Consider the following 22,559-nt stretch of genomic DNA (forward strand, 5'->3'; position numbering starts at 1 on the left):
ACACCGCCCCAGCCCCGCACACCGCCACCCCCAGCCAGCACCCGCCTGGCCCGGCCCGGGGCGCTTCTGGGAACCTGAGCGGCCTTGCGAGCCTGCGGGAGCTGGGTGGGGCAGCGAGCGGCGCCGCACCGCTCCCCCCCCCACCGCCCCCCACCATCCCGTTTGCTACTCAGGGTTCACGTGGCTCCGGAGGTGTGTCGCTTTGGCCCGGGGCCGCGGTCCTCGGAGCCTCCTGCGGGACACCTTTTCGGGATGGGTAGAAGCATTTCCCACTACAGACAAAAGAGCCCACACAGTGGCCCAAATCCTCCTCACAGAAATTATCCCCAGGTTTGGCCTGCCTTCATCCCTACAGTCTGATAATGGCCCAGAATTTACATCCAAGGGCACCCAACAACTTCCTCAATTCTTACAGACACCCTGGAAATTTCACATTCCATACCCTCCCCGGTCCTCAGGAAAGGTAGAAAGGATGAGTAGAACAATCAAAAAAACCCTTACCAAACTAACCCTCGAGGTACATCTGAATTGGAGTAAACTTTTACCAATTGTTTTCCTCAGAATACAGGCTTTGCCCAGAAAGCCCCTGGGGCTGAGCCCCTTTGAGGTGATGTATGGAAGGCCCAGGCTCCCTCCTGGACTCCCCCCTGAGCCTCCTCCCATACCAAGCTTCCTACACTCCCCCCTCTGCTGACGCAACTCCGCAATGCCCTCTGGAAATACATCAGTCACAATCTGCCTGCCCCTGACCCCCAAGCCTCCCTGCCCCCTTTACAAATTGGGGACATGGCCTATCTGTCTGATCATCCCCAGGGTGACCTAACCCCACAGTGGCAGGGACCATTCAAAGTCATCCTCCTTGCCCCAACTGCAGCTAAATTCAAAAAGGTCGCCTCCTGGGTACACCTCTCTCGTCTAAAATGGGTCACCTCCAATCCTGCGCTGCCCTCCTTAAATGACACCTATCAGGTCTCCCGCACAGCACCCACCTCCTTAAAATTCACCCAGCGACAACCCCTGCCAACTATCGGAGAGGACACTGAATGACCTGGACTCTCTTCAACCTACAACTGCTCCTGACCCAACTACTACAAGACCTCTGGATCAGCGCCCCAACAGGAACTTCCTTCAAAGACCTGACTGCACTGGTGTCTCAACTGTGGCTCCAGGGAACCTTCTACAACCTGACTCCAGACGAAACTGATTTCTTTACTCTCATTCTCTACATCATTCTACATCCTAATGAGCACTGTTCCTCCTCAGATTCAAATCACCACCAACTTGGGGCCTTCTGCCCCTCACCCTGACTGACCTCTCCCTGTCTCTCTAACTATAGCTGCACTCCTAATCTTAATCCTTGCTGTAGGCCTAGTAACTGTCTCCCCTCAGGACTGGCCACCTATTCTTCATCTTTCCGTGGGTATCGCCTACATTGCTAGCTGGGTTCTACTCCTAGGGTGCTATTTCCTCTGTACTGTCTAACTAACAGCCCCATGACTCCCCTGCTCCTTATCCTTGCTGCACTCCCCAGCCTCCTGGCTACTCCCTGCCCCTGCTCAGACATTTATTCCTACGTACATTCCTCATGTTACAATACAGCTCCAAAACCATGCACCATGACATGAACCTCGGGGGCGGGAAGTCCAAATCCCTACTCACTGTCAAAGTACAAAAGAGAGGGAGTTTCATGAGTACCTGCCATAAGCCAAATGGAAGAAACATATGTTTCTATCCCATTACCCACTGGGGGTACTCAGACGGGGGTGGGGTACTAGATCAAAATCGGGAAAAGAAACAAGAACAAGTTACAAAGAACATAATTTCCCGGTTACAGTTGACCCCTGAGCCTTACAAACACCTAGACCTCCTTTCCCAATTACGGCCTCTCCTAAAACCTACCTCTGGCAACCAACACCTTCCCCGCCTTCTCAACTCTTCCTTTCAATTCTTCCAGTACACACCACACACATCCCAGTGTTGGATATGCATGTCACTCTCTCCCTCACCACACAGAGCCATTCCCTTACCCTCAACCTGGCTGTCACAGGGCAACTGTACTTCCCCTTCCCAACAGAAAACTACACAACTCATTGGGCCAGTCTCTGACAATGTCCTTACTCTCAGCCTCTTCAAACCTAACCTGTATTGACTACTCTAGTCCCAACTGCACTGGTCTTACAAACTCCACTCCCTCCTTCTGTTCCACTTGGGTTCTCTGGAACAGCACAAATAATTGCACCAATCCAGGAATCTTCATTCTCTGTGGGACCTATGCATATTCATGCCTCTCCTTAGACCCCCGTGGACCCTGCATCTTGGTCTTCCTGACCCCAGGCCTAACATTCCTCGAAGAGGGAGAGCTAGAACAAAGAGTTTACCCCCCAAGGGGAACTTTCCCACAGAAAAAGATGAGCTGTCATCGCCCCCCCCCCCCCTCCTGGTTGGGACTGGCATAGATAGCAGCAGCCCTAAGGCACCGGGATGGGAGGCATCTGGACCTCTGCCCATTTCTATTACAAGCTGTCCCAAGAACTTAATGAAGACATGGAGCAGGTAGTAGAGTCCTTCGTTTCAATCCCAAAACAAATTAACTCATTAGCTTCTGTGGCCCTACAAAATAGGCGAGCCCTGGACCTTCTCACTGCAGAAAAGGGAGGGACCTGCCTTTTCCTAGGAGAGGACTGCTGCTATTTTGCTAATGAAACGGGGATAGTCCAGGGTCGAGTCAGAGAACTTAGAGACAGAATTGAATGCCGCAGAAAGAGTTAGAAAACCTTTACATTCCCCAAAACCTGTTCCCACAGATCCTCCCTTGGCTGCTCCCTTTCTGGGGCCATTAGTATTTATCACTCTATTCCTCTTATCTGGACCCTGTCTCTTTAATCTCTTTCAAAGGTTTCTCCAAGAACGGATTCGGGCCATCTCTTGAGATCAGGTCAAGACTGTTTTCTTCTTCTCGAGAGCCTCACCTCAAGCTCAGAAAAAAGGAGACTGTGGGCCCTAGGACGATCCTCCATTCCAGACCCAAAACCGTCGCACCATCCGGCAGGAAGTAGCCAGAGAGATAAGGCGCCCTTCTCCCCCCCCCCTTTTTTTTTTTATGATTTCAGGGTCTGGAATGAAGGAGTCTTTTGGGCCTAGAAAAGACAGCAACAGTCTCAAAGGCCCCTTGCTGAATCATCTAACTTTGGAGAAAACAAAGCATAATTTTAGTTCCATCCTGATGCTCCAGGCCAGTTGCATCTATCTGGGACTTATCACCCCCTGTCCGGAAACCTACCACCCCCTACACCCGCCCAGAAGACTTATCACCCTCTGCCCAACTATAGAGTGTCATTTCAACAAAAGAATACTTAAAATATCCCGCCTGATTGACGTTTCCCTTATTGCTTCCACAAACCTCCCTATAAGTATGAAGCCTCCCTGATCCCTCTCGGTGCTCAGCCTTGTCGTTAGGCCGACTGTCGCCCCTCCTTGCCTGAACAAAGGCAACCTACTTCTGTTGAGGTCGGCTCTCCTTTTCTGCCTGGCCGGAACTATGCCTTACAGATGTCACTGAGGGTGGTGCTTTCTGGAGGTCTTTAGCGCAGCCATGGCCTGTATTGGAACGTCTTCCTCTTAGGGCTTTTGTTGTTTCCATTTTGAATGTCGGGGGCCCCCTTGGGTCGAATTTTCCGAGGAAAAAGTTTGTTGGATCCACCTGGGGAAATACAAGCATATCCTTTTCCCTGTAAGATTAGTTTCCCAGATTTCCATTGTTTCATTAACCCGTCTTGGTACCAAATGGGCAGGGGAAGAGACGTGTCCTTCAGTTCCTCGAAATGCCTTTCTGCCCTGGTTAAAATATTTCCCTGTGGCAGGTTTAAAAACTTTAAAATGAATAAAGCTGTATTAACAATAGTGATGGGTTGAGAAAATATCTTATGTTGGAATCTAGTAAAGTCTGCTCTGGATAAGGAAGACAGCAGTGTTCCTGTGTATTCCCCTTTCTTTAAGTTCTTTTTATTTGTAACTTTAGTGTGTGAGGTGCTCGTTCGACTATGTCTCGTGTCTGTGGATTATAAGGAACACTTATAATATGTTTAATAGAAAAAGATTGTAAAAATTGTTTAAAGTATCTAGAAATATAGGCAGGGCCAGTGTCTGTTTTAATAGAACTAGGAGTTTATGGTGGAGGTTTCTGTATCTAGTAAAACAAAAACTGAATATTTAGCACCAGAGACTTTATTAATCGGGTAAGGATATAAGCAAATAACTTGAATAAGAGCATATAATTTATTTTGTTGAGCAGAATGAAATTTAGTGTAAAAGACTTTGTATTTTTTAAGAGGCCAGAAAGAAAGAAGCTTTGGCATTTTTAGTCCCATAAGAATCACCTGGGCCACTTACTGGATTTCATTTTGTTATCTAGTGCCTAGCACAGTTTCTAGGACAGAGTTGGAAATTAATAAATGTGTACATTCCTGGTATTATAGTCTAAAACTTGCAACACTAATAGTTGCAAACTTAAATGACCCTAATGGTTGTAGAATTTTCTTGCATCTACAAAAGACAGTCCTAGCTGACTGGGCTTAGGAATTTTTCTTCATCTACTTGGGACTTCTTTCCTCCTATCCCTCACTGTCAGATCCCTTGTGCTACCTGACTGCATCTATCCACAGTCTACACACCTAGTTTCTTCTTTGGCTCCAACGCAAAGTCAGAGGCTAGGAGTGAGAAGGTAATCCCCTGTGGCTACATCCCCACAGTAACACCCCCATAGGCCCCATCCTGCTCCTCACCTGAAAGCCCCTGCCATAGCTCCTGGGATGAAATGCCCCGGGTAGCCTTCCTACCTGAAGAAGGAAGAGGAACAAATACTGAGTCTAGATTTCACTTGGAAATTCAGATGATTAATGTGGGTCAGTCCTAGTCTACAGTTCATTGGAACACAGGGACATTTAAAGAAAACATTTGTGGGAGCTTAAAACTGGATTAGTTTTCCTGTTTGTTCATTATTTTTCTCATTATTATGAGTGTTAAAAAAAACCAAAAAAACCACCCAAACTTGAAATTTCACCAATGCTGGATTGTATTGAGGAGGGGAGAACTCACAAGTGCATACTCAATTTCACAGGAACCTGGGGAGTAAGGGAAGAGAATCAAGTGGGCTAGGGCCTGTGGGGAGAAACGTGCAGCTGGGGGCCGGCGGAGACCAAGTACACACAGCCTCCCAAAATGACGGTCTCAAGGGGACAGCACTCATTCTCAGCTGTTCAGGTTCTCTGCGTCTTAAGAAACTCACAACTTTGTCACTTTGAAGATAAATGATGAATGAAAATGGTAAGGGTGGCAGAGATGCAAAGCGGGGCCTGGAATGAAAGGTAACATAAACAGCACAGAAAGCAAGGGCACAGCTACACCAAGATGGAGACTCAGTGCGTGCTTCTTGCTTGTGGCATGACTACAGCTATCCAGGTTCACATGAGATGGCTCAGCATGATGCAACTTACAAATACCACATGTGCAAAATGAACCTAGAAACCAAAGAGAAACCATCACATGAAAAATGCGGGCCACAGAGGCAGGTTCTGTAAGGTTCAGAGTATGTGAGAATACATACTGAGAGTAATCCTTCCAAAATTAATGGAATGCTTTCTAACATAAATTAGAGAATAATGCTTTTTCCATTATTGACGAGTTTCAGAGATACCAAACACACTGCTTATCATGAAAATCCAGTAAAGTACGGATGACCATGAAGATAAATGAGAATCTTAATAATAATTCATTCCTGTGTCCATCAGAGGTGACTGAGTTCAAAAATAATTACAAAGCTCCACATCATCACATCTCAAAACGATTCAAATTACCCTCCCACCAACTGTCACCCAGAGTCTACCTTGACAATATTGGCAGGAGTGGCCCATTTATTTATTTATTTTCGCCCATCTCTGGCTAAGATTTTAAAAACCCAAGTTAGGCTATAAAAGGGTAGCAGTTTCTGTCACTTAGGACATTGTCTTCTCTTGAAACCAGTCACTTGCTACAAGGAAGAAACAGATGGTAATAGAAGTTAGTGACCTTATATCCTAATTCAACAATGACAAAAAATCTTCAGGATTCTTCTATGGCATTAAGAAACATTTTTATCTTACCGAGTTCATTCATTGCATGTCTATGCTCTTCATCAAATGAAAGTTTCATTAGAACACACACAGCAGGACAGATCTGATGTTCAACAGGAGCTGGCACTGAAAAATAAAGTTGACATAAACCATAATGCTTTGTTTTCTCAAAGTAGTGATGTTTATTATACCTAAAAAATACTGAGTTTGCAGATATACTTCTCATGCATGGTAGCTTAGTGAATCAACAAGTATTTGCTGAAGAGATGAATAACTACTATACACATGGAAAGGAAAATACAGGTAAAGGGCTTTCCTTGGTTCTGTAAAAATGTTTACCCCTCACCAGCCTTTCACCAAGTCTGCTGGACTAACTCCCATGTAGGTTTATGCTATAATTCAACTAATAACTTAAAAATTATACTGGTTATTTGAAATAATAAAAACATTTTGGTATAAAACTATTTATTTATAATTTATATTTTCAAAGCTGAAAGGCACATGGCTGTATAGAAATGTATAGAGAAACCTAGTGCAACTCTAGTAGAGAAAGTTTATTATATAGACACCAGATAGTAAATAAAAATTTAAAGGAAAAGTGTCTAAGAAAATGTACTTACACATTTAGTGCTATACATAAAGTTTCAAAACTGTTACTTGAAATAAAAATTGAAAAACCAAGTCTATTTTTCAGAAGTAATAGTATTTATTCTATTTAACTTGTCTGAGAACAGGTATTAAGAGCACACAATACAAGTCATTACATAATTGTGGACAGCCAAAGAAAACAATCCAGAAAGATAATGTTCTCCCAGTAAAGCAACTTATTAATTCTCCCTAGCCCTAGGACAAACAGAAAGGACATTTCTGCTATATTCTTACTGTTGAAAATTTTTTAATTTTAAATAAATTCACCTTTATACCTAACCCTAAGAGAAATCTACTAAATCTTTATAGATCAAGTTCTCATCATCAGTCTTTCTCCTGCTCCCCCAATCAAGATACTGACTCGATAGTCCTTTGCTGTGTGTATGTCTATGTGTGGGTTCTTACCAGGTGAAAGGAGGTCTTACCTTATATACTTACTGCTTTTGGTTCTTCCTATAGGAATGAAGTAACTTATCTCCTCAAGGGTCCCAACTCCCATGATCCCTGCTCCTGGGGGAGAGGGTTTCTCCCTGAGAAAAGAGCTGGGTGGCTGATCACCCCAGCAGCTGGGGCCCCAAGGCCTGAAGACAGGCAGTGAAGTGGGAAGGACACTGGGCTGAGGGTCAGGGGGTCTGGCCTCTGGCCCTGGATCCCCCACCCACTACCTGTGAAGCCACAGGCAAGTCTTTTGGCCTCTCTGAACCTCAGTCTCTTCATCTGTAAAATGAAGATGATAATATCTTCTCTTCCTACTTCACAAGGCTGTTCTAAGGATCAAATAACAGATATAACACAGCTCTGCATCCACTGAGTAAAGCGATATGCAAATATAAGAGAACGGCTTGGTCACTCACAGCTGAAGGAACTTACGTAAAGTCACTTTCCTGAGCTTAATCTCAAGAGAAGGAGAACATAATCGCTCAAGTTCTTTCTAGATCAACTATGCTATGACTGTTTAAGTCTACTTTGATTTTCTGTTATTTTCTGGTTGTACTGTAGTGCACACAACATTTCCCTTTGATAACTTTTTTTCCTAGGGAAATAGAGAAATTAAGCTTTAAACTATGTGAGCGGTGCAGGTGGCTAATATGAATTTCCCACTCTGATTCATAAAGACACCGTCCTAATTAAAAAACTTTTCATTTCAAAAACTTTTACATTTGCTTTGTCACATGCACCATATGGAACATACTTGGATTTTTGTCCTGGTCCATGCCTTGTTCATGGGCTTCTTGCCACTCCCAACAGGTTTCACAGTAAGCTCGTATCTGTTCCAAAAGATGAAGGACTCGGATTTCACGCCTGCCTCTCTTGTCATCAGGCTGTGAGTGAATGATGTTGTGGAGTGCTGCACTGGCCCTGGCCAGAGCCTCTTTACCGCCCCAGGAATTGCTCAACAACACAGAGTCTTTGTCATTGCCATGTAAAAGCTGGATGAGGAGAGGAAGACATCCAGACTGTCGCATGGATATACAGCTGTCTTGGGAGCTAGACATAGCTAGCAAAGTTCACGACATATCATCCTTATCATGAGTACCAAGCATTGACAACAATGAATACACCATTTCCACCTGTGGGCCAAATGAGTTTAGAAACAAAATTATGACTTTAATAGCCAAAAGCCAACACCAATGAAGTGATGAATGGGATATTAGCTGTAACTCAAACAAAAACAGAAACAAAAACAAAAATCTCTTTCCAGGATGAAGTAATGAGCGTTATTTCAAAATCCATATTGCTATAATCATTATCACCATCTTCTTTATGAGTAAATATTAGTAGTGGTAGTATATAGTCATAAGGAGACAGTAGGTTCTTGCATACCTAAACTGCTATTATCTGGATCAGTGGGTGAAAATCTGTTATCATAATGAAAGACAATCAACTGATTTTTCTCTTTCTCACATCTCCCCCACCCACCACACACACACACACCTACCAACACATACAGAGCAAGAAATGTGGTTTATCTAAAATTCTTTACACAATTAAAAATTTTACTTTTTAAAATCTACAACCATAATCAGTAAAGAGAAAATGTTTTTTAGCAATTACTATTTACTAAGTACTGGTTCTAAGCAATTGCTAACCGTCACCAGATTATAATATTGTTAAAATTATGATATCTCCCTTATACATGTAAAAGTATTTTCTCATAAAGGGATCATATAGGGATGATCCCTGATCATATAGAGATACAAAGTCAATATTCTTATTTAATTTTTTTTAAGCAGCTGGTAAGCATCATTACTCCCTTCCTGTAAATTCCAAGAATTTACTCAGAAGCAGATCAGAAACAGGAAATAGCACCCAGTCATCCTGTCCTGTGATCAACCGCATTTTTTAAAAGCAAGAGCTACTGTGTGAAAGTTGAGGCTATTATAGAAATGCATCATATCTATAAATTAGTGGTTCCAAACCAGGGGCAACTTTAGCCACCTTGAGACTCTTCTGGTAATGTCCTACTATTTGCAAGTGAGCTGTGTGACACAAGCAGGTTACCAGAGTTCTCTGAGGTCCAGCTGTCTCAGCTGCCAAACGGAGTAATTTACCTAATAGGGTTTTCTTTGTGAAGATTAACTAAAGTCACACATGTATACAGGACAGTAGCTGGCATTCAAAAATGTAGTAAGGTCTTAATATTATCATGCAAAAATCACTCCAAAAGGAAATGGTATTCAAGCTGCCAGTTTTCAAGCAATAGTACTCTTATATATTAAAGGTTTTCTTTACAGTAAAAACTACTCGTGTTGGACAGACTGGGGTGGAATTCTAATTTAATTACCATCTTTTTGGCTTTAGTATTCTCACTTAAAAGAGGGGCAAGAATAATACATTCAAAGGGTTTTGGAAAAGATCAGAGATAGTTTACGTACAAGTCTTAGCAGTTACTGGCATATTAGTGATCCCAAGTAGTAACTATTGTGAGTTACTAAAAGGATTAAGTTTTATATTAATAATATCACTGCTACTCTAAAATTCATTTCTTATATCGACATTAGTTATGTAATGCTTTTCCTCAGAGCCATTATATTACTAAAGTAAAGAAAGAGTATGTAGAATATGCTATGAAAACAAGGAAGTATTTAGATGTAATGGAAAATATACTGTTTAAAAAATAGTCCCCGTGCTCCAAATGTAGTGCTTCAAAGGAGGCAGACACAGACTGCATGGGCAGGCGCGAGGGCCCTGGGTCAGAAAACGCTCTGTAAAGAAGGAAAGCCCAAGAAGAGCTCTGCAGGCTGGCGAGGACCCTGAGGGTCACTGTGCAGCAGGGTGGGAAGTGGAGGGCTGCACCACTGCAGCCAGGGCAGCCAGGCAGAAAGTCACGGGGAGGGGAGAGCTCAGGGGGGCGAGCCAGCTGTGGGCTGCACCTCAGGATGCTTGCAGAGACCTGGCTGTCATTTCTTTAAGAGACTGCGATGATGGAAACAAAAGAATACTTAAGCCAAAATTAAAAGAAGCATGAAGAATGTTTTAGTAGAGCACTCAGAGTTCTAGCGACAAGACTCTATAATCCGTTACCTTGGTTCCCAGATGACTGGTCAGCCTTCAAGGAGCTTAATGTGTGCTACTAGAGCTCAAAACACTGGCTGTTTCATGATCTATTCGTGTACTTGACCCCTAGAAATTAAGCAAATTATAGACAGTATAATTTAGATTATAGATAAATATAGCTAGCTTCATGCTAAGATACTCCAAATGAACTGTCTTTAGGGTAAATAGCTAAATATACCATTAAAGTGTGAACATTTATAACTGCTCAAAATGAGTATTTTTATCTATAAACTTGAGTAGAATTTAGAGAAAGACTGAAGGAGGAAAAAAAAAAACTGTTGTAAAAGACAAAGTACAATGTAGAAGAAACCAAACACTGAAGACATTCTAAGAGTAATATTCTTTCCCAAATCAAAAGGCATGAAACCATATTCAGCTAAATATACACTGGCTGGAAGAAAGCCCCATTGAGTGATGAAATGCTTCCCAAGGCCCACTAGACTTCACACTCCAGGATGTCTGGCTCTAGGTGAGTGACCACACCATCGTGGTCATCTGGGTCATGAAGGTCTTTTTTGTGCACTTCTTCTGTGTATTCTTGCCACCTCTTCTTAGCATCTTCTGCTTGTTATGTCCATACCATTTCTGTCCTTTCTTGGTGCAATGCTAGTCTGTAGGAATGTAAGTGAGTAAGACACCCCCACCCTCGCTGCATATGGAGCCTGGACAGGTTGCTCAACATGTAAACACACAGTGCCGTGACGAGCGCAGGTGTGCAGACAGGAGTGGCGGGCACTCAGCTCGGGATTGTAGAGTAAAGGGCTGTCTGACTGTGAACGACAGAGAGGTGTCTCCTTAAAAAAGAGGAGGGTCAGCCACACAGCAGCTCAGATGAGGCAGAGGCCCTAAGCACAGGTCACAAAGAATGTGTACGTGTGTGTGTGCCTGTGAGAGAGAGAGAGAGAGAGAGAGAGAGAGAGAGAGAGAGAGAGAGAGAGAGAGACAGAGAAACTGACTCACTTGGAGATTAAGAGCTTCTTCTGATTGCAATAAGGAGGATGGAGTTGAGGGACCAAGACTCAAGATAAAGAGAGCAGGTGGGAGACTTTTAAGGAAATTTTGGCAAAGGGCTGCTTTTGATCTACAGGAGGAAATGAATGACTCCTTATGCTGAAGCAAGCATACTGTCTTTAAGGATATCTAAATACTTTGACTGTTTCTGGTAGTGAGGATGTAACACAACCCGTAAGGAGCCTTGTCTTCTAGAATTCACCACCTTGTGAACTACTCCTGTGGTTAAGTGTAGGCCAGATTTTGTGTAAGGCTTTTAGCGAACAGACTGCTATAGATATGATGAGAAGTCACTTTCAAGATAAGTTTACAAAAACTGTGGCTTCCATCCTGGACACCCTCTCTTGTTCTTCTCTGAGGGATTGCCAGATACTACACTATGAACTGCTCTTTGCAGAGGCCTTGGTGGCAAGAAATGATACCACTGGCCGACAGCCTGGACATCTCAGGCCTGCTAACAGTCATATGGTGAGTTTAGAAGCAGATCCTCCCCTCATCAAATCTTGAAATGACTGTGGCCCCAGCCAACATGGCGACTGCAGCCTATGAGAGACCCTGAACCAGAGGCACTCAGCTAAGCTGCACCAGGATTCCTGACCTACAAAGACAATAAATGGTTGCTGATTTAAGCTGCTAAATTTGTCAGGCAGCAATAGATAACTAACATATTGTTTGAAACAGAAGAGAAACAAGAGGTTACATTACAAAGCAAGGAAAAACCCATGTCTACGATGAAACATGTTCTGACATTCATTTCAGTGTAGACATCAATCACCTTTAAGCTTCAGACTTAGTATCTTTCTATATAGATTCTTGATTTTGGGACACTCTCCACTCTGCTCTCCCAAACTCTCTAGCTAGAAACCTAGATGGATTTATTATAAGGAGATTCCAAGAGAACATTCCCATACCCATACTACCTATAAGCCAGAACTTGAGTCTTGAGAATCTTTCCTGGGCCTTTTTATTATGATTAAGTCTGCACCAACATCCTTCAGAGGGACCAGAGAAGCAGTAACCTGTAAGAAATGGTTATCGTTGTTCGGTCGCTAAGCCAAGTCTGACTCTCTGTGACCCCATGGACTGCAGCATGCCAAGCTGTCCTTCACTATCTCCTGGAGTTTACTCAAACTCATGTCCTTTGAGTTGGTGATGCCATCCAACAATCTCATCCTCCTTTGCCCCCTTCTCCTCTTGTGCTCAATCTTTCCCAGCATCAGGGTCTTTTTCAATGACTTGCCTCTTTGCATCAGGTGGCCAAAGTATTGGAGCTTCCGGATCAGTTCTTCCAATGAATATTCAGGGTTGATTTCATTTACTATTGACTGGTTTGATCTCCCTGTAGTCCATGGGACTCTCAAGAGTCCTCTCCAACACCACAGTTCAATTCTTCACAGTGAAGCATCAATTCTTCACTGCTCAGCCTTCTTTACAGTCCAAATCTCTCATCCGTATATGACTACTAGAAAAACCATAGCTTTGACTATGTGAACCTTTGTCAGCAAAGTGACGCCTCTGCTTTTTAATATGCTGTCTAGGTTGGTCATAGCTTTTCACCCAAGGAGCAAGTGTCTTTTAATTTCATGGCTGCAGTCACCATTCGCAGTGATTTTGGAACCCAAGAAAATAACATCTGCCACTGTTCCCACTTTTCCCATCGACTTGCCATGAAATGATAAGACAGGATGCCATGATCTTCATTCTTTGAATGTTGAATATTAAGCCAGCCTTTTCACTCTCCTCTTTCACCTTCATCAAGCGGTTCTTTAGTTCCTCTTCACTTTCAGCCATTAGAGTGGTATCATCTGCATATCTGAGGTTGCTGATATTCCTTCCAACAATCCTGATTCCAGCTTGTGAGTCTCCTAGCCTGGCATTTCTCATGATGTACTCTGCATATAAGTTAAATAAGCAGGGTGACAATATACAGCCTTGATGTACTCCTTTCTAGATTTTTAACCAGTCTGTTGTTTCATGTCTGGTTCTAACTGTTGCTTCTGACCTGCATCTCCTTTTCAACACACATTAGAATCAAGCACTTCTCTATCTTCTGGTCCTCCTTTATCCACCTTTCAATATCCACTGCCATCAGAGGCACTCAAATGTGTGCCGAGGGGCCCAAGAAGGACTATGCCTGGCAGTTCAATCAGTACAGCTGGGACACAGTCAATTTCAACTACACTTGCTGGGTACAAATCCCTCTTCTATTATCTACTTGCTCACTTTAGGAAGGGACTCAAAAAACAGTATTTTTCTGAGAAAACAAAACAAAACAAAACAAAGTGACTCTAAGAAGTTCACCATAAAGGTAGCAACAGTCTCCAACTCTCTGTGAAACTGTGTAAGAGGGAGAAGAAGCAAAAGAAGCAAGCACCCTCCTCACCTTGCCTTTTTTCATACAGATGGTACACGGAAGTGGCCCAACAGTAGATGAGAAGTTTCTCTTTATTAAAGTACTACAGCTAATTCTACAACCCTTAGTGAATTAATAAAGGTAGACATTAAGTATAAATGCTGTGAATATCACAAAAAGATGTTATGTGCTTTCTGGTGGAAGACCACTATGCTACCTATGAAAGTCTCAGGCATAGAATGAGGGCCTGAGACCAAATCTGATCACATTGCTAGACCCAATACCAATTTACAGGGAATACAGAAGACAGAGAGATAGGTCAAACTTCACCATGCAGATGTTCCTAGCAAAATTCAGACTATGGAAAACTTGAGAAGACAAATAACTTTGGTTATTCAATAAATATACAGCAAAAATCTAAGAGACAAAGAAGAAATCTATAGATTAAAAGAAACTTCAAAGACACACTAACCAATCTCTGTGCATGGACTTTATCTGGCCCTTGTGTCACATAAATTTAAAAATTATGACATTTACGAAGCAACTGCAAATTTGAAATCTGATGCTACCGAGGAACTACTGTTAGTTTCTTTGGGAGTGTAATAATGGCATAATAGTTATGTATTCTAGGTGTCCTCTGGCTGCAGGACTGCTTTAGCAATTCTGGGCCTTTTGTAGTTCCATAGAAATTTTAGTATTATTTGTTCTAGTTCTGTGAAAAATGTCATAGGCATCTTGACAGGAATTGCATTAAATCTGCAGAGTGCTTTGGGACTTCGGACAATACTACCAAGCTACAGTAATCAAAACAGCATGGCATTTGTACAGAAACATGACAGATAGACACACAGACCAAAAGAACAGGATAGAGAACCCAGAAGTAAACCCACATACCTACAGTCAGTTAATCCTTGACAAAGGAGATAAGAACACACAACGGAGAAGAGACGGTCTTTTCAGCCAGTGACACTAGGAAAGCTGGACAGCTACATGTAAATCAGTGAAGTCAGCACACACCCTCACACCATAAACAAACAAGCCCCCAAAATCCCTCAAATTGTTTTAAAGACATAAGTATAAGACATGATACCATAAAACTTCTGGAAGAAAACATAGGCAAAATAGTCTCATAGTCTCAAATTATAGCAATATTTTCTTAGATCAGTCTCCCAAGGGAAAACAAATAAAAGCAAAAATAAATAAACGGGACCTAGTCAAACTTAAAAGATTTTTTTCCAGTAAAGAAAACTATCAACAAAACAGAAACACAGCCTACAGACTGGGAGAAAATATTTGATTGACAGTCAATATCCAAAATGTACAAACAGCTCATACAACTCAGTATCAAAAAAATAAAAATAAAAAATAAAAGCAACAAAAATCAAAGGATGGACAGAAGACCTAAACAGACATTCCTTCAAAAGGCATACAGATAGCCAACAAATCATGAAAAGATGCTCAACATCACTGATTACTGAGAAATTCAAATTAAAAATGGCCACCATCAAAGCAAAAAGTCTGGAGAGCATGTGGAGAAAAGGAAATCCTTCTACACTGTTAGTGGGAATATAAATTGGTACAGCCACAATGAAAACCGGTATGGAGGTTTCTTAAAAAACTAAAAATAGAGTTACCACATGATCCAGCAATCTCACTCCTGGGCATAAATCCAAAAAAGATGAAAACTCTAATCTGAAAAGATAAATGCACCCAAATGTTCACAGCAACACTATTTATATTAACCAAGACCTGGAAAGAACCCAAGTACCCATCAACAGATGATGGTTTTAAGAAGATACAATGGTTTAAGAAGTCACAAAAAAGAATGAAATACTGCCACTTGCAGCACCATGGATGGAGCTAGAGAATGCCATACTAAGTGAGGGAGTCAGACAAAGACAGACATTATATGAGATCACTTATATGTACAGTCTAAAAAATAATACAAATATATCTACACACAAAACAGAAATAGACTCACAGACACAGAAAACAAACTTACGGTTACCACAGATGACAGAGAAGGACAAATTAAAGGTATGGGATCAACAGATATAAATAATCCAAAAACTATGTATATGTTACTGAATCACTTTGCTGTAGAGCTAAAACTAACACAATAATGTAAATCAACTGTATTTTCAATTTAAAAGAAAGTATTCTTAGACACAGAAAACAAACTTATAGTTATTAAAGGGGAAATGGGAGGAGGGATAAATTAGGAGTATGGGATTAACAGATACATACACTTTGATATATATAAAATAAACAAGGATTTACTTTATAGTATGTGCATGTGTGCATGCTAAGTCGCTTCAGTCACATCCAACTCTTTGTGACCCTATGGACCATAGCCCGCCAGGCTCCTCTGTCCGTGGGATTCTCTAGGCAACAACACTGAAGTGGGTTGCCATGCCCTCGAGATCTACCCAACCCAGGGATCAAACCCGCAGCTCTTTTGTCTCCTGCACTGGCAGGCAAGTTCTTTACCACTAGCACCACCTGGGAAGCCCTAGGGAATTTTATTCAATATCTTGTAATAACCTAAAATGGAAAAGAATTGGAAAAATACAATATAACTGAATCACTTTGCTGTATACCTGAAACTAACAATGTTAGGAATCAACTACATTTCAATTAAAAAAATGTTATATTCTGTAAATACACAGTGAAGTATTTAATATTTAAGCAAAAAATGATGATGTCTGGGATCTTTTCCAAAAATAAAATCAGAGGACAAAGTATATAGGGTACCTGCAGATTACTCTATTACTCTGTTTGCCTCTGTATATATTTGAAATTTTCCATAATAACAGGCTTAAAAACATATTATTGGCAGTGGAAAAGGTTCTCCTACCATTTCATCTCTTTCCCAGTCTTGTTTGAACTTCATCACTACTTACTGGTTGTCTCACTAGAGATCTGGTTCTAAACATTAAATGGAAAAGCTGAGATCGATTCATAAATGAATTACACATAAAGTTATATACTAAGCAAGTAGGGATCTAGCCCATATAATTTATTTCTAGCTTTCTCTTTTCATTTAACATTCAAGGGAGATTAATCACAGATCAAAAATCCCTCTTTCTAGAAGGGATGTTAGTTATCCCTTCCAACCTACATATATTCATTGCTATTATCTACTATTTATTTATCAGGGACTGTGGGGATATAAAAATGAATAAAACTGGAAAGAATCTTTGTCTTTCTGGAGCTTACAATTTAGTAGGGAGAACAGAAATAACCACATAAATAAATATAAAACTGCAAATGTGGTCTTCAAGGTGAGAAGAACAAGCGAGGACAGCCTGTAATGGGATGTGAACAGTTCAAGCCTCTTGAGAGAAATCACGCTAAAGTTCAGACACACACAAACTGCTGTTAACTGAGTGAAGTGGGATGAGAAGGCACAAGAGGGAACGGGCAGATGGTGTGCAGGCTGCAGCAGAGGAAGCCGTCAAGGGGAAGTCCTGAAGGGCCAGCGTGGCAGGCGTGCTGAGAGCAAAGGGTGACAGACAGCTGGCAAGTTTAGGCAGGAGCCAGGTTATACAGGTCGTAGTAAGGCTTGTCTTTTTCTGAGAATCAATGGATGCCAACAAAGGATTTTACCAAGAGGGTGATTTACTCGTGAAAGATCATTCTGGCAGAGTGGCTGTGGGCAGGAAACCAGGTGAGGTACAATGAACTTCCTTCCCCAAGGGCACTAGGGCAGGAGCTTGATGGATCATATTACTGTGATTCTGAGAAAGTCAAAGAGATTATTTTCAGTTTTGTTAGTGTCAACTGTTTTGTCTCTGGAGCAAATAACAAAAGAAATGAACAAACCCCAAGAGTCTGACAGGTAAAGGGATTTTGGCATAACTGGATCACAGTCTCACAGACACACCTCTTATCTACATTAAGATCTGGAAGTAGCTGTAGCGTCATTAATGTGATTTTGGTTTTTGTCTTGTAAGTTTGTTATGATTTTATCGCACACTAAAGTCTTACATTTTTAAATGAAGCCTATGGTTCTTTTATGGTTTCCTACTCACTTCATGATTATAAAAACTCTATGCTCATTTCCTTAACTTTTAATATTTCTAACAGTTTTCATTTGGGGGACTTCCCTGGTGATTCAGTGATTAAGAATCTGCCTTCTAATGCAGGGGATGCGAGTTTGACCCCTGGTCTGGGAACTAAGATCCCACATACTGCAAGGCAACTAAGTCCGAGGGCCACGACTTCTGGGCCTGCACGGCGTAACAGAAGATCCCGCATGCCGCAGGGAAGAAGATCTCACATGCCACGACTAAGACACAACATAGGTAAATAAGTAAACTGTTTTTTAAAGTTTTCATCTTTGACATTAAATCTAATATATTCAGAGTTAAATTCTGATATAAGAAATGAGATAAGAATTCAATTAAAAAAATAAATATTGAGCTTATTGGCTAGGTGAGGCTTTAAAGGATATAATAATTGAAATATGACCCCAAAGTATTAATAGTGGGTCTTAATCCTAAAGCAAAAAAAAAAGATTTTTGTCAAGAAGACAGAACTTCTTTCTACATATGTGTAGGAACACATGATAATCTCAGAGAACTCCCTAAGTAGTAGACAAAGAACCCAAATGTACTATTGGAATATAATTTTTTTTTGCCCTAATTTACCATCTGTAGAGTATTATCCAGTACAATGTGGACCAGTAATATTAAAATGAAGTATATTTTTGTTTAAATGTGGTAAATTTAAATATTTAAATTAAGTATGAGACATTTTAAGCTTTAAATTTTAATGAACTAATAGAACAAATAAATAGTATCATTAAAAGTAATCTATAGGCACTAAAGGAATATTTTATATCAACAGTAAGAAAATTTCCTTAAAATCAACTTAGTTGAAACTGTATTTTAAAAAATCATTCATTTAAAACATAAAATATTGCTTGAAAAAATGTGGAGAATACAGAACACTCCAAAGAAAAATACTCATTAGGATACATTCCAATCAAACTCTAATAGAAAACTGATGGCAGCACAACAAGATAATGTTCTACATTTTAAAAAATTGTCTTCCATAATTTTGCTAAAGATGATAATAGTAAATATGACTAGGGTATTTATTTACTTTTATTTTAATGGGCATTAGAATTGTTTATTTAAATGCTAGGTTTCTATAATCCTGGAATACAACTGAAGATGAAAATATTAACTCTTTATGATTTTTTTAAAAAACACAAAAATATCTTAGAATGCCACAGAGAAAGAGCAAATCTATTCAATGCAAGCAGTAATAACTAGGTCAAATCACATATGACCAAAATGCAGCTTAGTATTTATTTTTCAAAGAAACTCTACTCACATTAATCATTTTAGGCTAAAACAGAGACACATACTTTAGAGCTATAAAATATACTTGGAAATTTGAAAGCTTCATAGTTAAATATAATAAAGAAAAATGACATAGCATTTTAGTACTGAATTCTTCTGGAGATATCCATTTAGGAAGGAAACAGGTCATGTGAGAATCATCTCACTCAGTATTTCTTTTAAAATATTTAAATAGTTAACTAGAAAAGAAATTAATAAAATAATCTATTTACCTGACCGCTACCCACAGTTGCCATGTTGATTTCTGCCACTCCTTGACCTTCATTCTGCCGTTCGGCTTCATGTGAGCCAGCTTCATGCTTGCTCTGAGATGACCTCTGTTAATATGGAGTTAACATCAATACATACAAAAACGGTGCATGCTTTCTCAGCCCACAGCTTTCCTTCTTTCTTGCTCTAAAGCTCTGAAGGCCTCAATGACACAGGTTCACAAAAGCACGGAGCTGCACTCCATAGCCTCCAGCGGGCTGTCAGCTGCCTGTCTCGGTCACAGCAAAGTGAAGTGTGTCCCTCGAACACTAGGGCTGCACAAGACAAAGGGTTTTCTGAGACCCACAGAAACACCATCCTCCACCAGCTGTGCTCACATCACTATCGGGGACATAACCCAACTAGAGCAAATAACTGTCTTTTCCGCAAGGTCACATGGTTCTGGTATTTAATAGAGCTGCAAATATAGCAGTTACTATAGCTTATAAATACCTTCTATGTAAGTATATTTATACTTACACACACATATATTTTTATATACATCTGCTAATAAAAGTAATATGAAACCAACAGATAAGCTCTTAGATTCTAATATGAATAAAACCAAAACCTTTTCTAATGTAACCACCATCTGTTAGGTAAAGTGAAAGGGCAAGATTATATCCAGTAAAAGCAGTAATTTCAAGACAGATTATATCTAGTACAAAGCAGTCACTTTGAAAACTATCACCACAGAATCAAAGAAAGAAAATAATCAAGTATCTTTTATAGAAACAATTACCAGTGTGCCTCCTCTAGGAACATTATAGGCAAAATTAAAAATTACACATTAAAAATTGTGACATAATAATGGAAAACTATGTTACAAAATGGCTTCCACTGGAATTTATTTAAACATAAAGCTTTCCTAGACCATTTAAAATGTGACTTTAAAATAATTTACATATACTATTTCCATCAATAAACAAGTGTAAGTTATACATAGGCAAAAGAGAAGTAGTCCCAATAATTCAGAAACAAGAAAAAACAGTACCTTGGGAAAGTGATACCATAAAATTCAACAAAATCATCTAAAGCAGAGAATACAAAGTCAGTGAAGAGAAAAAATGAATCAACGAGCACTAAATCTACAAAGATTTGACACTGACATCACTGAAGATGTCAATATAAAAGTAATTATTGAGTATGTGCTATGTCAGTTACTTGCAATAGGGCTGGAGAACACAGTACTGACAAACCCAGGCATCGTTCAACGCACTCTTCCAGATTTAGTCTAGTCAGGGATGCTATCAAATAATGAAAGAAACAACAGTAAAGTTAAACACTTCGACAAGCACTCTGAAAAAAGAGCACAAGTTGCTTATAAGGATATATAACAGAGGGACATCAGACATTGTGGGAGTCGGGGGAAGTGCTCTCTTAGGAAGTATTGTTTGGACTGAGATCTAAAATATAAACAGGAGTTCTAGGAAACGGGATATGGCAGAGGATGAAGGAAACAGAGACCACATGCAAAAATTTAGGGAAATAGAGACCATATGCAAAGGAGCTGTGATGGGAGAAACGTGGTTTGCTCTAGGATATCAAAGAATTACAGTGTGAAGAGTAGAACAGAGAGATGGTTAAAAAAAGGAACTTATCATCGCAGCACTGTTTATAATAGCCAGGACATGGAAGCAACCCAGATGCCCATCAACAGATGAATGGATAAGGAAGCTGTGGTACATATACACCATGGAATATTACTCAGCCGTTAAAAAGAATTCATTTGAATCAGTTCTAATGAGATGGATGAAACTGGAGCCCATTATACAGAGTGAAGTAAGCCAGAAAGATAAAGAACATTACAGTATACTAACACATATATACGGAATTTAGATAGATGGTGGCGATAACCCTATATGCAAAACAGAAAAAGAGACACAGAAGTACAGAACAGACTTTTGAACTCTGGGGGAGAACGTGAGGGTGGGATGTTTTGAAAGAACAGCATGTATACTATCTATGGTGAAACGGACCACCAGCCCAGGTGGGATGCATGAGTCAGGTGCTCTTGCCTGGTGCACTGGGAGGACCCTGAGGAGTCGGGTGGGGAGGGAGGTGGGAGGGGGGATCGGGATGGGGAATACGTGTAACTATATGGCTGATTCATGTCAATGTATGACAAAACCCACTGAAATGTTGTAAAGTGATTGGCCTCCAACTAATAAAATAATATTAAAAAAAAAAAAAAAAAAAAAAAAAAAGGAACTTAATGATTTTGTTGAATTTTAGTGTGATTCTCAGATGGCACTCATGCCCCCACATAACCAATACTCTAAAGGAAAAAGGTGCATGTATTCTGATCGTTTAAACTCAAATTTTGAATGGTCTAAGAAGATGGGAAACACAAGAGATCAACTTGCAGACTAAATATTAAAGTAAGTGGGAGATGACAGTCCTTTACACCCAGGGAAGCACTGATGCTTGGAGACAGAGGTCAACCTGAAGGACTGCACGACAGACTGGATACAGTGAGTGGAAGAAGAGATCTGGGGTCACAAACTACTCTTCTGTTTCTTAGCTCACACAGCTGAATAATGGTGGTACCATTCATGGAGACAGATAATACTAAAGGAGAAGGAGGATTTGGAGGATGTGGGGGTCACAAGGAGGACTTAGGAGGAGACCATCATTAGTTGTGCTTTGGTTACGTTGGATTTAAAATGCCTTTAAGACAATTCACCCACTTTAAGTGTACAACTCAATGACATTGAATAAACTTACCAAGAATCACTATATTTCAGTTTTAGACCATTTTCATCATTCTAAAAAGATCCTTCATGCTCATTTATAGGTAATCCCCATTCCCACTCACAGCTCCAAGTAACTATGACTCTGCTCTGTAAACTCGCCTTTTCTGTACGTTTATTGTAAATGGAATATACGGACTTACATGTCTAGCTACTTTTACTCAGTATAATGTTTTTGAGGTTCACCTCAGTTATAGTGTGTGTCAACAATTTGTTCCTTTTAATTGCCGAGTAGTATTACATTGTAACGGTATACATTTTATTTATTGATTTACCAGTTGATACACTTTTGCATTTTTCTACTTTTGGGCTACTGTGAATAATACTTCCATGAATATTCAAATTAAAGTCTCTGTGTGGACATATGTGCTCATTTCTCTTAGATAGCTAGAAGTGGAATTGCTGGGTCATATGGTAACTATACCTTTAATACTTTAGATAACTGCCAAACTTTTCCAAGTGGCTGAACCATTTTACATTCCCATCAGCAACATATGACAGCTTCTAT

General features: G+C 40.4%; 1 pseudogene; it reads right to left on the minus strand.

Annotated features, from left to right (window-relative positions):
* Positions 1-3,080: 3,080 nt before the first annotated feature.
* LOC136164260 (adenomatous polyposis coli protein-like) overlaps positions 3,081-22,559 on the minus strand; it is a 47,913-nt pseudogene continuing 28,434 nt past the window's right edge.

The sequence above is a fragment of the Muntiacus reevesi genome, chromosome 3 (assembly GCF_963930625.1).
Source record: "Muntiacus reevesi chromosome 3, mMunRee1.1, whole genome shotgun sequence".
Classification (NCBI taxonomy): domain Eukaryota; kingdom Metazoa; phylum Chordata; class Mammalia; order Artiodactyla; family Cervidae; genus Muntiacus; species Muntiacus reevesi.